The sequence below is a fragment of the Temnothorax nylanderi genome, unplaced genomic scaffold, assembly GCF_030848795.1.
Source record: "Temnothorax nylanderi isolate EJ_2023f unplaced genomic scaffold, tnyl_v1.0 TNYL_tig0017_pilon, whole genome shotgun sequence".
NCBI classification, from domain to species: domain Eukaryota; kingdom Metazoa; phylum Arthropoda; class Insecta; order Hymenoptera; family Formicidae; genus Temnothorax; species Temnothorax nylanderi.
Window position 1 is genome coordinate 1,615,071 of NW_027249079.1, and position 15,634 is coordinate 1,630,704.

The 15,634-nt window shown below is 44.8% G+C and overlaps 2 protein-coding genes across 4 annotated transcripts in view; one reads left to right on the forward strand and one right to left on the reverse strand.

Moving 5' to 3' along the window:
* Vari (MAGUK p55 subfamily member vari) overlaps window positions 1-15,634 on the reverse strand; it is a 139,474-nt gene that overhangs the window by 34,918 nt on the left and 88,922 nt on the right. The window lies entirely within an intron of this gene.
* The window catches only part of LOC139768693 (A-type potassium channel modulatory protein DPP6), a 64,083-nt gene continuing 50,594 nt past the window's right edge, over window positions 2,146-15,634 (forward strand). For 2 of the 3 annotated variants that reach the window (XM_071699142.1, XM_071699146.1), the window contains exon 1: window positions 2,146-2,897. The gene's annotated coding sequence lies outside the window, so the exon portion shown is untranslated. Of the gene's footprint in view, window positions 2,898-2,930; window positions 3,129-15,634 lie in introns of those variants that run through there. The other variant, XM_071699143.1, reaches the window with a different exon arrangement.

Genomic DNA, 15,634 nt, shown 5'->3' on the forward strand with positions numbered 1-15,634 from the left:
CAAAAGAAACTGCTAGGTCACTCAGAATAAAAAAAAGCTCGATGAATATTCCTCGCGAGATTAAAACGGAGTTAATGATCGATTAAGAACATAGCGTCGCGCATTTCAATTCCCTTTACTCCATTTTTCTCCATCGGTTTTTGCGCTCTCAACTTCAGATTTTTCTCATCGACATTGTCGTCAAATAAACGTCGAAGCCTGATCACACTTAGTTTTAAACGCGAGATGTAAAACCAGCTTTCTATATATATCCATAAAATAAAATTAAAATAAATTAATTTTGTTATTAATTTATAATTAAACAAAGTGTTCTATGAAGAGAAGTGAAGATAATGAAAAAAATGAGGAAGAGAATTAATGGTTGAATAGCAGTGCGCGGTTTAATTGAAGAACGTGATACGGTATTTCGCGATTCGCTCTGATTTTGCGCGCGAAGGTGGAGGCGCGAGGAGGATTCCGTGAGGGACGTCATCGTCAAGCTGATTTTCAAGGGAATGCGGGAATCCAGTTTGCGGTTAGGCGAAAAACTGGACGATATTATTTCCACGTTTCGTTTCGCACGACGGTCTCGCGGCAACCTTTAATTAACTCGCTAAAGTCCGCACGAAAGTACGCTTTCTGATATTACCGCCGGCATTTCAATGTAATGCCACGTAAGTTCCTCCTAGCGAGTTCCAATTGCAATTGTAATTACTACGTATTATTTCCTCGTCAAAATTACCTCGAATAATAATGTTTGAAATTATATATCGTAACGTTGTTATAATAATGCAATAATAGCGTTTTGAAATGTATGATGCATGTGTCCTTCTTCATAGTGTGTATCTGCTTCATAGTGTGTGTTCGATATAAATTATCAGGAGTACTTCGTCCGTCCGCAAATAGCGTATTATTCTTAGGAGGACATAAAAGTCTGAACGTCTGTATTTTACTTGATTCAGGAATGTGTCGCAAGGTTTCCGCGCCCAGCAGTCCACGCCGGGCGAAGAAGATGCACCCTCCGACGGTACAGGGTTGACTTCCGCGGTGGAACGCGACAGATGTAAAGAACACGGGATCGCGGCGCTGTTGGAAAAGCGGAGGGGAGCGCGTCGGGTTGAACGAAAGGGATGAAAGTCAGGGTACGAGATACGGATGGAAGAGGGATGGAAGATCCTGGAAGCGAGAGGAGTGGAATCGCGCGCAGCTAGTGGGGGAGTCGATGGTAGGTGAGAAGGAAGGACAGAAAGCGCGAATGGAGGGATGAAGGGATACGCAAGTTAGGGAAGGACGTATGAAACACAGACGAAAAAGAGAAGAGAGAGAGAGAGAAAAGTCACACGGAGAGGAGAAGTAGTCACATAGATAGAAGGAAAGGAAGCGGTATTCAAGCGGTCCGACTAAAAGGGGATGGACGATGTGCAGGAAAGAGAGAGAAAGCAGCGATGGCTGAAAAGCGACGTGGATACCGACTGTGAGAAAGCGAGAGCAAGTATTTCGAGTCGGTGAACGCGAGAACGGACCAGAAAGAGACGAAAACGATGGCGCTGAAGACATGAGACAGAGTTTTAGAAACGGAGGAAGAGGAAAAACGAGGAACGCGAATAGGAATGGGACAGAAGGAAGAGAAGGTTGCAAGTAGGAGAAAAAGAGAGAGAGAGGGGGGGGGGGCAGAAAGGAGAGATGAACGGAGAGAAACGCGAGCAAATTGGAGACAGTCGACGGAGGGAGAAATCGCGTAAAACAGAGGGAGAGGAATTCACGTGGCGGCGATGGCGGAAGGGTGGCGGTCCTTCGAAAAGAGACGGAGGATAAATTTTCAGAAGCTATAGAGTAGAGTTCATTTGGACTCTCGAAAAGAGACGCGTGCTTGCGTTGCAAGAAGGAAGAGAGACGAAGAGACGGAAAGGGAGCTTGATACACACGCGCCAAGAGGGTTCTCCAAATTTGCCGACCATGGCATGGCCGCGCGAGAGAAAGAGCACGCGAGTAACGGCGCGAGGAAGGGAGAGCGATCCGCGGCGGGGGTGGAAGAGTATTACAGAGAGAAAGAGAGAGAGAGAGAGAGAGAGAGAGAGAGAGAGAGAGCGAGACGGGCAGAACGGGAGCGGGACAGCAGGAGAAAGCGAGGAAGAGGGAGTACCAGGAGGCCGAGGCTGCGGCGTAGCCTCAGTGCCGGCGCAGTGGCCGGGCCATCGTGTCCTGTGCCCAGGTCTCCGTGCTCTCCTCTCTCCGTCTCTGATCCTGTCGTCAGTCATACGAACTCTGCACGGTGCATCGCCGTCATCGCCGCCGTCACCGTCGTTGTCATCATCATTACATCTGTTTCGACCGCAAAGTTCTTACCCCGTGGTGTTCTATCGTGTCCTGCCAGCATCGCACATCTCTCTTTCTCTCTCTTTCTTTCTCTTTCTATCCTTCTTTCTCTCTCTTTCTCTCTCCTCTCTTTCTCTTTCCCTGTCTCTCTTTCTTCTCCTTTCTCGGTCTTCTCTTCGTCGAGTCGACGATCGAACGAATCGCGCGGCGTCCGCGTCTCCGATGAGAGGTAGCGCGACGCGACGTGGTGCGACGACACCCGGTAAGGTCACCCTCGCGAGAGACGCGGCCTGACTTCCTGGTGCGGGGAGGGTTGTTGCTAACAGGCGTTACTTGCTGACGTATGGTGTGCGCGGTCACGTAAAAGCGACGCAGGAGTCACGAATTGCCGACGGTACAGAGAGTGGCGATACGAGTTACCCGGGAATTAGTGACGAACGGTGAGACATCCTTCGCCGGGCAACAGCGGCCAGGAGGATCGAGCTGAAGAGGTGGGAGCCATGCCGCCCGGGCGAGCTTCCCTCGAGGCAGCCAGCAGGATCGTCCAGCTACTGTCTTCCTGTCCTATGCGGCTGCCTGCTCGTGCTCGCTCTTGCTGAGAGGTAAGCAAGATCCTTGGACTCCGACAGGACGAAGATACGATTATTGACGGCGTTCGAAATCGCAAACGGCTCTCTTCGTCCTGCTCGAGAGATCGAGAGCGCGACTTCATGCAGAACGGATGCAGATCGCGCTACGTGAATGGAGTAAGCATTCGCAACAGTATCGGCTTATTTAAATGTGAAGGATTTGATGGAGACAATGGCATGATTGAGAATGGCGTTTTCTAAATCGTAAGTACAATTTAGAGATTTCTTTTCTAATTCCCGTACGCGTCTCTATTATCTTTTGAATAAGGATTCTACGACAGTAATATTTATTAACGATACAAATTTAAGGTTCTTCGTAAATACAAACAAGAAACAATTTCCATTTGTTCATAATACATATATTTATCGAAAACTGATACTCCATCGAGCGGTATGCATCCCTCTTTTTTTTCTACGATGAAGGAAAACGAAACTCTTTCCGGTCTTTTGTATTTTACGCCATCTTATCATTTACGTTATAAACTTGTAAAATCTATTTAATAATTATAATTAACCAAGCTTTGTTGATCTATAATTGTGATTACTTGTGAGAGAACTCGTGAATTTCCGGGTTGCGGATTCCGCGCGACTGCTGATTGGAAGACGCTCCTCTTCGCCGTAATAAAAGTCAAGAGGATTACTTTGAAACTTAGTCCCAACGACGCGCTTCTCTCAGAAATCGTTTGATGAATTACATTTTCTCAAGATACTTCTATCTGATTACGCAAAGCGATCGTAAAGTCGATAGATCCTTCAATCCAGTCCCTTCCTGGTGCAAAATTTCTTCGTGATGTTCACGAAACTCGTCTAATGGTCCGGATTTCATTTCGTGTTCATCGCTCTTGATCGTTTCGTACGAAACTGCGTTGGGTTATGTCAATGATATGCACAGTTTTCCGGTTTGTATAGCGAGCAACGATGGCGTGTCCTTAGAGAATAACCGTTCATCGCTCATTGACGGTCCAAAACGCGTCGGCGTCTGTGGCGACAATCGACTCTCCGCTGCTTTGCAACATCGTAGACGCCACAATTCGACTGTCTTCTCGGATAACTGTCTCCCATGCGTGAATATATTCGATAACCTGATATCGCAGGCATTTAACGTGATTCAATCCCCTTTGCATGGACTTACACGAGTATCGTCAAGTCTTGTTAGTCTCTAATTTCGCAAAAATTTAAATAAACGAGCGCATTCCTGCGTGAAAGAATCCGCATTAATTGGAGATAATTGAAAAGAAAAGGAAAATATTTTTGATATCATAATTATTCAATAAAAACTGATGTACTATCGAGCAGTAAGAACTTTAAGTTAAATCCACTGGTAGAAGATTTCCTCTACTGTTTAAAGAAATGTCACTCCTTTCTTTTTCTATATTGGAAATTAAATCTTTCTCACGATATTGCGGTTTGAAGATCTTCTCGATCAATTTTTCGACACTGACACTCGACTTATGCGGCATTCCGGAGGCTATGCATTAATTACTGGAAATCCAAGCATGAATCATGATGTAACGCACAATGCGCGCGTTGACGTGAACGTCAACCGTCCGGTTATTATCGTGTGCTCCAGGAATTTTGGCCGGTACACCGTGAGGTCCCGCTGTCGATGAATCCCGGTCGACAGAATAAACGAGCGTGCTACGAGCGTGTTCATACGGTCCCGGTATCTCTGGTAACGTGAGGAACGATCGTGTTAATTAAAGCTTGCCCAAACACGTATCACATTTTATCGGGAGTGAAATAAAGATCCAGGAAATACATCCCTATGAAACTGTATATCGAGGATTCATCGCCGTTGTTAAGCGAGCATGAGAATATTTTAGAAAGAATGTATACATATACGTATATATATTTTATATACATATACTATATATATATATATATATACATATATTTTTTACATATATTATATTTCATATATATGCATATATACATAAAATATAAAAAAGTTATGTATGCGGGAAAAAAAGAGTTATTATCTTCAACATCAAAATAATGTCCCCTTATCGTTTCCCCCTCGTCTGTCACATACCCTAAGGTTTTCCACCCCGGTGTGATGGAACATCTTACACATTCACGAGTAATATTTGCCGAAGCGAGACACATTTAAGACCGCTTGATCCACATGACGAAGGAGAGTGACAGAGTCGTTGGAACACGCGACTCCCAAGAGATCGCGTCGGTAGGCTCGTTTTATTCTTCCCGCGTCCATTTAAGATGATGCAAAACGACGGCGCTCGTAAAAACCACCGCCGGCTGTTTGTGTCTTGGGAACAACAGCCGGGAATCGCGATGATCGTTATCGCGTGAAGTTTATCGCCGATTTTTGCATTAATCATCATCGCCCGTAGATTCGCGCCCTCCCCGCATATTTTAGCATCCGATCTTATTTAAATATCTGATCTATCCATAATCGAAGCAAACTAAATTACAATTCGCATTCAGATTTATTGGCATTCGTCCAAAGATATGAACAGGGTTGGTGTTCATTCTTAGGGAGCGTATCAAGCTGGCATTCGTTAATGTCCGATAATCACGTTATCGACACCCGTACGTACTTCTAATTAAACTAGCCGATGCTCTCCGAATTATGGCGGCGCCTTACGCTGGAAATTCTCAGCTAATCGAGGGACACGAGTTTTCAACTTCGGTAACCGCGCGCGGCTGACAAAGTTACCCCCGTATCGGACATCGAATCGAAATGTCGGATTCCGACACTGCCGCCGTGCGAGCCATAATTTCTCTTGGCGGCACACTAATTTCCTTTAACAAAATCGTTTTCGCGAACTCGGCCGTTTCTAACCGTAATGTACGGACAGTCATTTCCGGTCCGCACATCTGTTAATTTCCCGTCGTAAGCTTTCTGACTTCCAATTTTGTAAGTTTGTCCAAGGGATAGTGCAAAAATAAAACAGTTACCTATTTACATCTAAGAATGATCTATTTGTCTTTGTCATCAACAGATTTCTTAAGAGAAGAATTACATCAATCGAAGACGATCGCACCGTTGGCATCACATATTACAAAAATACCTCTGCGCAGCGGGAAAGTTAATTTTACCCGCGTTTTCGCGCAGACGACGACACTATAGAGAATCACGCACTCGTCCTAAGCGAAGATATCGCGATGAGCGCCGAGTAGGGAATCATTAATTTCAATTTCGCGAGTCGGTATTCTCGGTTTAGCGATTTGGTAAAGTTAGCCGCTACTTCAAATAGGCCAACAGGCCAAATTAGAATGTGAGGGAGTTAACGGACGCGCGCGAATGTCCCTAGAGACGAAAGAAATTCTGACCCCGTCGTCGTCGAACGCGAACGCGCGCGGAAGTTTTTCCTCCCCTAATTTTAAATTCTCTACGGGATGCGGAATTTCTACCTGGAGAAACCACCGGTGAATTAGGACGCCATCCGGGAATACCTAACGACGTGCGCGGGCGCGCGCGCGCGCGCGCGCGCACGTACTCGTCGCGCAAATCGCAAAACAACAATAAAGCAGGGCACACACACTTTTCGTAGAACGTAACAGTAAGGTTTCGACCAATCGCGTTGCTCGATTCGGCCGTCTGTAACCGTAGAAGTAAGAATCGAGCAACACGATTACTCGAAACCTTACTGTTACGTTCTACGAAAAGTGTGTGTGCCCTGCTTAACTCCGCAGCGGCCGTGGAGAACGTGAAAATCGCGGAAATCGTGGAAATCCGGAAATCCGGTGCCCGAACGAGGAGACACATCATCCGATCAGATTCTTTCGCTCTCTCGAATCAGAAATCGACGGAGCTTCCTGTCGTTACAATTTCATGTTGTTACATGCCTCTATGTGGAATCGCTTGTCCCAGAAACTTTTTGCAACCGAAAAATTTAGTACGTCCCTCCATTCCCCGCAGGGAACGTTAGTTTCTCAGCGGCGAAATCTCGCTTGTTTCGATGCCCAATCTAATCTCGACGGATTCCGATTCCTCTTCCAGTATCCGATATAATTTTAGCGCGGAGACGGGGCGCATTCCGATCTCTCGAGCGTCCGCGTTTTCTTTCCCCTTCTTTTTTTCGTATTATTTTTATTATCAGCGGACGGTTTTCGTGTCGGATATATCGGATGGTGCTAGGCTCCCAGCAACAAGGCTATCGATAACAGGGAAAGCGGATATTTCCGCATCTTCGCACGGGCGAAACAGTAGTACATGAGGGAGGGAGATGAGAGGGGAATGAGAAAATAATAGTTCGGTCCGATGCCCGAATAAAGCGCTGCCTCTCGAAAATTATGCCAATGACGGTCGATCATGTCCAATTAATCAACGCCGAAGCGTAATAATGCCGTTTAATTATCGATGATTTACTGCAAATTGCCGCGATGCGCGCATTATATACGTCTTTTAGTTTAAACGCACTTAAAATAACATCGATGACGCGCCATTATCGTCGGTCGCGCCGTTTCACGAAACGAAAGCCGGGTATTCGCGGCAATTCTGTTTAATTGACGATAAAGTATCGACGCGCGAGACTCTGTCGTTTATCACGACGGTTCCGATGAGCATCAGCGCGCTCTTCTACCGAAGCATGATTTATTGGCGTCCGATTGTTATTCACCCGGATCATTGTTTCCTGAGCTCCAGACGAATTATCGTCAACGTCGCGCCTTCGCGCGTCGAATCACGGTGTTTTTTCTTTTTCTCTCCACGCGACTATCTCATCCCGTCGGATTACATTCGTAATCCGTTTTGTAAAGCGATACTCTCTCTCTCTCTCTCTCTCTCTCGGACGGCCGTACACAGCCGCGATCGTGCATCGCGCGATGCGGTAAATCCATGATGCGCATTAACCTACGAGAATTAATCCCCGTACTGGAAGGAATTAATCTTTGTTGCATTATCTCATTGCAATGTAGAGAAGTGCCGCAAAGAGACGTGGCATTTTGCGCGTCCGCGCAACGGTGCATCCGCGCGGCGCGCGGCGCGCGGCGCGCGACGCGGCGTGACGGTGTATTCACGCGAAAGCTTCCGCCCGTCAAGCTCGATACATTTGTACATGCGCGCGGCGTTTAATTTGCAAAATGAAAATTAAAATCGCATTCGTATCATTGTCACGGACGCGGACACGCGGGTGAGAAGCGACATATCGGACGCAACTACGCGAAAATTAGCACTGCTTCGAGCTCCGCGTTTCTCACCGAGAGCGATCAAGTAGATATGACTTAAGTGCCGTTAATTAATGTCGCTGAACTGTTGCGCGAAAGATACCGTCTTTCTGACGATTGTCGTGAATAGAGTAAATGAAAATCGGAGGGTCGCGATGCGCAGAGCGCGAATGCACAGAGCAGATGTCGAGTTCGCTCGAATAAAGTCGAGTTTGCGCTCGCGGGAAACGAGCTTTTGCACTTTCCGCGGCGAAATGAAACCGACGAGTTATTGCCTGTTACTGGCGTGGCTTCTTTGACGCGGATCGTCGAAGGAAGGAGACGAACGAGCGAACGCAACATTTCACACTTTCGTCAAATTCATCACCCCGATAGAGAAAAATATTTTATAATTATCTTTTATTTTATGCTATCACGACATATGTCCCATCGCTATCGCCGCTATCGACAGAGTTTGTCAACCTGACGGAATTTATTTTTCAAAATTGAGCGATTGCTTCGAAAATAACCAACGTTTATTCGCGAATAAACGTCCTGATTTCTCGTCGGTTGCGTCGCGTCGCAGATGGACGGCGCTGTTTATCAACGCGAATAAGAATTAATTATGTTCCCAATCGCTTTCGCGCGAGAGACTCTCGTCTCCCGGAGCAGACAAATTTATCCGTTTTCAACGTCGCGAAAATTCCGGAGTTTTGGAAGAAGGAAATTCAAGTCGCGCGCATTCCTCGCGAGATTCTCGAAGACTCCGCGATCCATTTGGATGGATTTCGGTTGTTGGGCTGCTTTCGATTTTGCAGGGAATAAAAGCATCGCTCCCAACAAAGCGTCGCGCCGTTACGACGATGGCTTTGTTCGCAGTGGAATCTCGAGCTGAATACCAGGAGCGCGTATGGTAAATGAATTCTGCCGATGACACGACGGTTTCATCGCAGTTTCATTACGCGTATATGCGCGGCTGAACCAGGCATTAATATCCCATCGCTCGCGCGCGGTTTCAGCGGCGCGGGTGTGCTTGCGAACGCAAGCTATCGTCGCGCACATCACCGCTCAACGATTCATCTCCGTTGTAACGAAAAACACGACTCGCGGGAATTATTCGCCTTCTTTTAAATTATTCGCAGAGCAACGAGTAGATACGAGTAAAATAATACGTCGATCCTTCACGTTGCGAGAGATGGAGGAAAATAATGTCGATGAAGATGAAGCGAATACGCACATGTGCACTTCACGGCACACACACGCACGCATATATTGTATCTTTGGTAAGTTATTCCGGTTTATCACTGTCTACTCTCGAGCGAAATCGTTGGTCGTCGATGCCGATCCTTGTTGACACCCTACGAGGCGATGATGCGCTCCAATACGGGAAATCATTTTCTCTGCGGAATAGCGGCAATCTAGAAAGCAACCGCCTGTCCCGATCGATCTGTCCGGCAATTTCATCCCCGAGCCGCGGAAAGGATTCGGAATGTCCATTTCATATCCTGACAATCGCTTCTGACACGCGCGCGCGTGAACGCCTATTTTTCTCGTCTACGTTACAGCGTTCTCGGAAAAAATAATGGAACGATGGCTGTTTGACGATCACCATGGATAAGACATTCTGACATTCGTGGCGAATGAATGAACGGCGACTAGCGTGCACTCTGGCATTTAAGAGCTCACGCGGGATTAATTACCTGGTATTTATAATTGAGAAGAGCAAAGGAGTGGCTTCGTCGTCGCGGTTCGTTGTTGTGTACGTGTCGGCGATGTACAACCACAAACTGGCCAGAGTAACCACAAATCCCATTACACGTCTCTGTCCCGTCGTCCTCGCGCTCGCGTCCTCGTCTACTCATCTCGTTTAATATCTTTTAGGAAACGGGCTCGAGCGTCCGTTTAATGGTACTAATAAGATTTTGGGCCACGAAGAGCGGGTACTTTTACACGAGATATCGGCGTAATCACGTTCAGCTCTATATAATGGAATTAATTACAGTCGCGCCGGCCGAATGCGCCATCGGTGAATTAGTATTGAATAACGACGCGACGAATTCCGCGTGATTTATCGTGTCACTGCTCGATTCTCAAATCAAATATCCAAAAAATGGAATTAATGACGTGCGATAAATCGCACTTGTGTCTCGCGAAAATATCGGATCACTGTTTATTGTTGTATTATAACAAAACATCACTTTGTCCATGCATCAAGATACTTTACTTGCTCGCAATAATTATGTTCGACAAAATAATAAATATTACATTTTATTTTAACTTTAAAACTACGATGCGATCAAGTCTCTGCCTGACTTCTTTTACTATACAGAGAATAACAGAACGTACGAAAGTTACTTTGGAGCAAATGGCTTGAGCAATCGAAACTCTGGATTCCGGATGCCGGCGCGTTTCTTTGCGCGATTCTCGTTCTCTCCCTTTTTCTTTTTCTATAGCTTAATTTTCCCTCTGGAGGATATCAAGGCAAAGAGGGAGGTCCCGAAGATAAGGCACGTAGCCGTTAATTTTCGGAAAACTCGTACCTGCGGCCATCAAACCGGCGCGGCGTGGCGACGCGGAGAGATCTGCCGGCGTATCGCCGATTTTCCTCCATGTAGAATTCAAATGCCCGTATTATAAATTATTGCTATTGTGATTTTGATTCATAACTCGCAGAATAAGTGTTTTATTGATATAAAAAACTTGGTGGCGATCGCCGAATTTTGTTCATATATCTTATTTCACAAAATTATATTTATTACTTGTAATAAAATAAAAGTGTTTTATAGAGAGGCCTCTCTTTCCAGAATTAACGTAGCACTTTACGCTTTTTGATAATCTCGTTATTATATTCCATATTGTTAATTTAAATTTAGTTATAGATAGATGCAGAATATTCTTCGGAAAATGTCGACTTTTTTACTATACGTTGTTTTCTTTTAATAAAATATACTCTGCACGAAGCTCATTCATCATCAGACTTATCTTTCCTGTCATTTAAAAAATCCAACTTTTCACAATAGAATAAAAATTAAAAGAGTGAGGTGTGTGCGATAATTTTGCATAGAAAAAGATAATTTAGTCTTTATGAAAATAAAGAACAATTTCCGTTTATTTCCATCTGCAAAGAGAAATTCACCTGAAATACTATATCTACTAAATTTCCCGACTGTTGCCCGAAAGCACGAGTAACTCAGTTATTATTCCTCCACATCGCAATATTATTAGTCACAACTTGAACATCTCAATTTTCTCCATCATACGCACGAGTCCCATTTCGATTATCTTCCCACCGACGTAATTCGCTTTATCGAGAAATATGCAGTTAGTTTATCGTCGCATAATTAGGTCCGTTCTCCCACGTCGCGCAATTGTGTTGAAATAATGCCGGTGCTCATCGTCGCGTACTTAATTACTTGTCCGAACAACGGTTCCGAGTCAAAGGAGAAAACTCCGGGCGTTATTCCGGATTAATCCCGAGCGATTAGCATTCATGACGCGAATTAGCCAGTTGTATTGCCGTGTATTCGCGAACCGACTGTGTCGAGACCCACAAACTGTTCTCGACAATTCCGAATAATTAGTAGTCCGCCCGTTTGAGCGACGTGTTGTAAGACAGCGGAATCGGCACGGTTTAAGATTACGCCGCGGTGGAAACGCGCAAGTACGTGAGATTTGTGTGTTCGCGCGCGCATACATCGCTAATTCGATATATTTTCCCTGATCCCGAGACGCCCGATTTCGTGGCGCCCACAGGATGCGGGTCGCCAATTAAACCGTCGCCGACGTCGCCGCCATTCGGGGACATTTCCCGCTCTGGCGGGTCTCTCTTGCCGTCGGGATTCTCCTTGCACTGTCCTACGCGAACAACGTGACGTCTCTTCTGCACGTACACACACGTGCATTCGGGATTAGTCAGTCAAGTCAGCTGGCACGGACGCAGCGGTATCGATCGCATGCGTGGTGCCCGCTGCGTTGAAATCGTTGCAATATTGTAGCGGATTATGTTCCCGGACGTATACGATTGAATTGAGTCGCGCATACGTTTTCGTGGGGAAATCGAATTAAAATTTTCCGTCAAAAGGGGTATGTATAAAATGTATAAAAGCCAAAGGACACAAATCCTCGGAGATGTATTCTACTCTCTGTTGGGACGAATAATAGAATTACCCCAGTACAAACTCGGCTGGTGTTTAATATAGAATTGCGAGAAGAGTGTTTCGGCCAAAACGGAAAGCCATTTCGTTATTTAATGTATCCTCGTAAAGGTTCTTATCAAGTCGCCCAAGACCGAATTGTTACGAAGGAAATCTCCATCGTGCTGACCTTCCGAGACGTTGGGGGAGCAAATTTATTCGTACACGACAATTCTCAATGCGGAATCCCTACGATGAATCCCGAAGTGAATTCTTCGGCGGTTTCTAGGAGACTGTATTAGCATACAGGCTTCTTACCAGATTGGTTGGGGCAGTGGCAGAACGACGGTTAAAAACACCTTTTCAGCCCGAAACAAGACGCGGTAAAAAGAGACTCCTTCCCAAAGAGCATTCATCCCTTTCAAGGGCTTCTCGATGTATGTTGAAGCAAAAAGCTCTCATGAAGAAAGAAAAAAAAAGAGAGAGAGAATTTCGCATAATGTAACGTGCTCGAAGAAACAGTAGACGGTTTAATGCTGCGCGAAAGATATTTATTTGCATCGTTTTCTGGAAACTAGACCCGATTATGTTTTTCATCGAGATCATCGCGGGCGAAAGTTCCTTTCCGCGCAAAACAATATTCCGCTGTACGTCGCATTAATGTTTACCACGGTTTAATATTTATGTATCTTTCACGAAGGCTGCAGTTTTGAAGCCCGCGGCGGAATGGGAAAAATATCGCTTCAATTTCCGGAACCAATTGTACAAGTGTTGTTTTTATCGTCTTCTGTCTAATTTACATTCATTTACCTATCGTTGTTATTATTATTTTTGTTAGTGCAGTATTGTCAAGATCGATATTTCTGCGACGCGTTGAAACAAACAACCTCTCTAAAAAAAATAAATAGAGCATCACGATAATTATGGCACTGTTAATTTAATTCAGCCGAAACTACAATTATTTCAGAACGAACGACGCGAGCGTAAACGACACTTTGCACCGACGCTTCGTACAACGCAATTTTTTTTACACCGTCTCTTTCGTTGTACGTTCCTTGTCGTGGAAAATGAAATTGCGTTTCCAGCGGAAAACTACATTTGCACATTATGAAACCCGGGCGCCCGAGTGAACGATGCGCGAGAGAATTTAACGTAGAATGTCTCGTGTAGGTGTAGAGATTTCGCGATAATTATTCTCGGGCGCGTTCGTCTAGAGTGTCTAGACGTAAAAAATAATCGCGATTTCTGACGCGATATCTCGATGACGAGATATCTCACGTCGCGGGGGCCGCTAGCACCTGTGGCATCTGAGATAAACTCGTTAAACTCGCGCGAAATATTCTTTCGTCCTTAACTATTTTCCGATTCGTTCAGAGAATTGTTAAGACCAAGCGGCGGCATTATTACATCACTTCTAAAGGAAGATACGCGATTATATAATTTTATACGACCGCAAATCAGACGCAAGATTCAATGATTATCTACTAGCTCGACCATCCTACCGCGCATTTAAATGAAAGGATTAATTTTAGAACTTGCTCGCACGTTTCTCATTTGGACACGGACGTGGACACATTCTGCCGCCCTTTGCCTTTCCCTCTTCGTTCTCTTTCGCGTCAACGCCCGGCTCGGACACCAACTTGTACGAACCAGTCGGCTAATTGCAGTCCTGCCCTGAAACTTTGTGCTGACCTAAAGTGACGATTCCGACACTTACGCTTCTGCGATCACTGAATACCCTTAATTTGTTGCGTTTTCCAAAGCGAGAAACGTAAACTCCCCTGCGTCATGGGAAATGTTATCCTATTTCTGGAGTGCAGAATTATTGATAGTTCTCGGCACGCGCTTCGCACCCTTGATAAGCTGACAAACTGGCAATCTGGGAATCCGCTCAGTTACACACGGTAAGGGATTACATGAGAAAAGTAATGGACCGAGAATCTCCTTTGATACCTCTTGTGCGCACCGAATAAACTATCCGCGCCCTATCCTACCGGGCTCCAACTGCGTCTGAGAAACTTTAGTTAGCAAAATACGCCCTCGGCTAAGCCATTACCGGCACGGTTAGTGGGGAGAAACAATTAAGTTACTCTATTTGGCCACCGAGCTCGACTATCGTGGGTTAATATTGTCCGCTCCTTCCTCGTTCTTCACCTCATCAATAGCGGCCTGATTAGAAAGTTCCAAGTGGCGCGCAGCGAACGCGGGGCCGGGGCTTATTTTGCGCAACTTTGCTTTTGCGCCCGGAAGTTCTTACACGGGAGTATCCGTTTTATTTATATGATAACGGATATGTATGTGTAAGGTGCGATTTCGTCCAAGTTTGCAAGACTATAAAATATATCGGGGGATTCGATTCGGGAAAGTCATTATCTCGTCGTCATTCTCGGAGAATGTTTCTTGTACATACACTTACTAGTAAGTCGATAGCACGGAAATATGTACTCTCTTGCAAGTATAATCTTCTCTTCTTCGCCAGTACCAACACTTTGCATCTTGCCGCTTCTGCGACAACGCGACGAGGATTCATAATGTTGGAAATATGAAAAGGGAAACGTTAGGTATATATATCGGTATCTTGTTATTATTCTACGAAGCCATCCACGTTCCTATACGCCACCCAATAGCAACTGTCAAAGTTTTGTCTCCCTGCAATAAGGCGCGCGAGGAGGCGGCTTTCCTGACGCTGACGCCTGTAGGCGAGCTTTAATAAGTTTCACGTTCCGGCGGGCATTTGCATAAGTAACGGCGCGAATATAAAGCCAAGTTTTTGGTCGTGCGTATACTTCTTACGTTAATCTTTAACTGCGGATGCCATCGTAAAGACTAGTCCTTTCCGCGGTAACGATGCCATACGGTGTTAGAAACTTCTTAATACCTTACCGTAACTTTGAACCGGGCACACCCACATATACAATATAGAAAAATAAAGAGGTTATAACATAACATTTTATAGGGAGTTATATATGTTACTTATACAGAAAAATATATAACTTGAAGTTTATCAAACACAAAAAGGCGCATGATCGTATAAAAGAGATTTAATATGGATGAACAAATCTGCAATCAAATAATCAAGAGTGAATAAAAAAATTCATTATAAGTAGGATTCTATCTTAAAATCTGATGAATTATAGATCGTCTAAAGTGAATTTAAATAATTTAAATACGATTTTATCTCGTGAAAATTCTTTAAAATAAAAACTCAACTCCACTTTAAATGATCTATTTTATATGCCATTTCAACGTGTGAATTATATATATATATATATGTGTGTGTGTATTTCAATTCTTCAAATGCTTTCAGTACATAATATTATTGACCGTCTAAAATAATGCTTGACTGCCCAGACAAATAACCGATGATCTAAAATATGTTAGGATATTTTTTAACAACAATGACATAGGGTATACCGCTGTATAGTATGAGATATTCTCGGAAGGTACATGGTTCGTTTCTTCATCGGT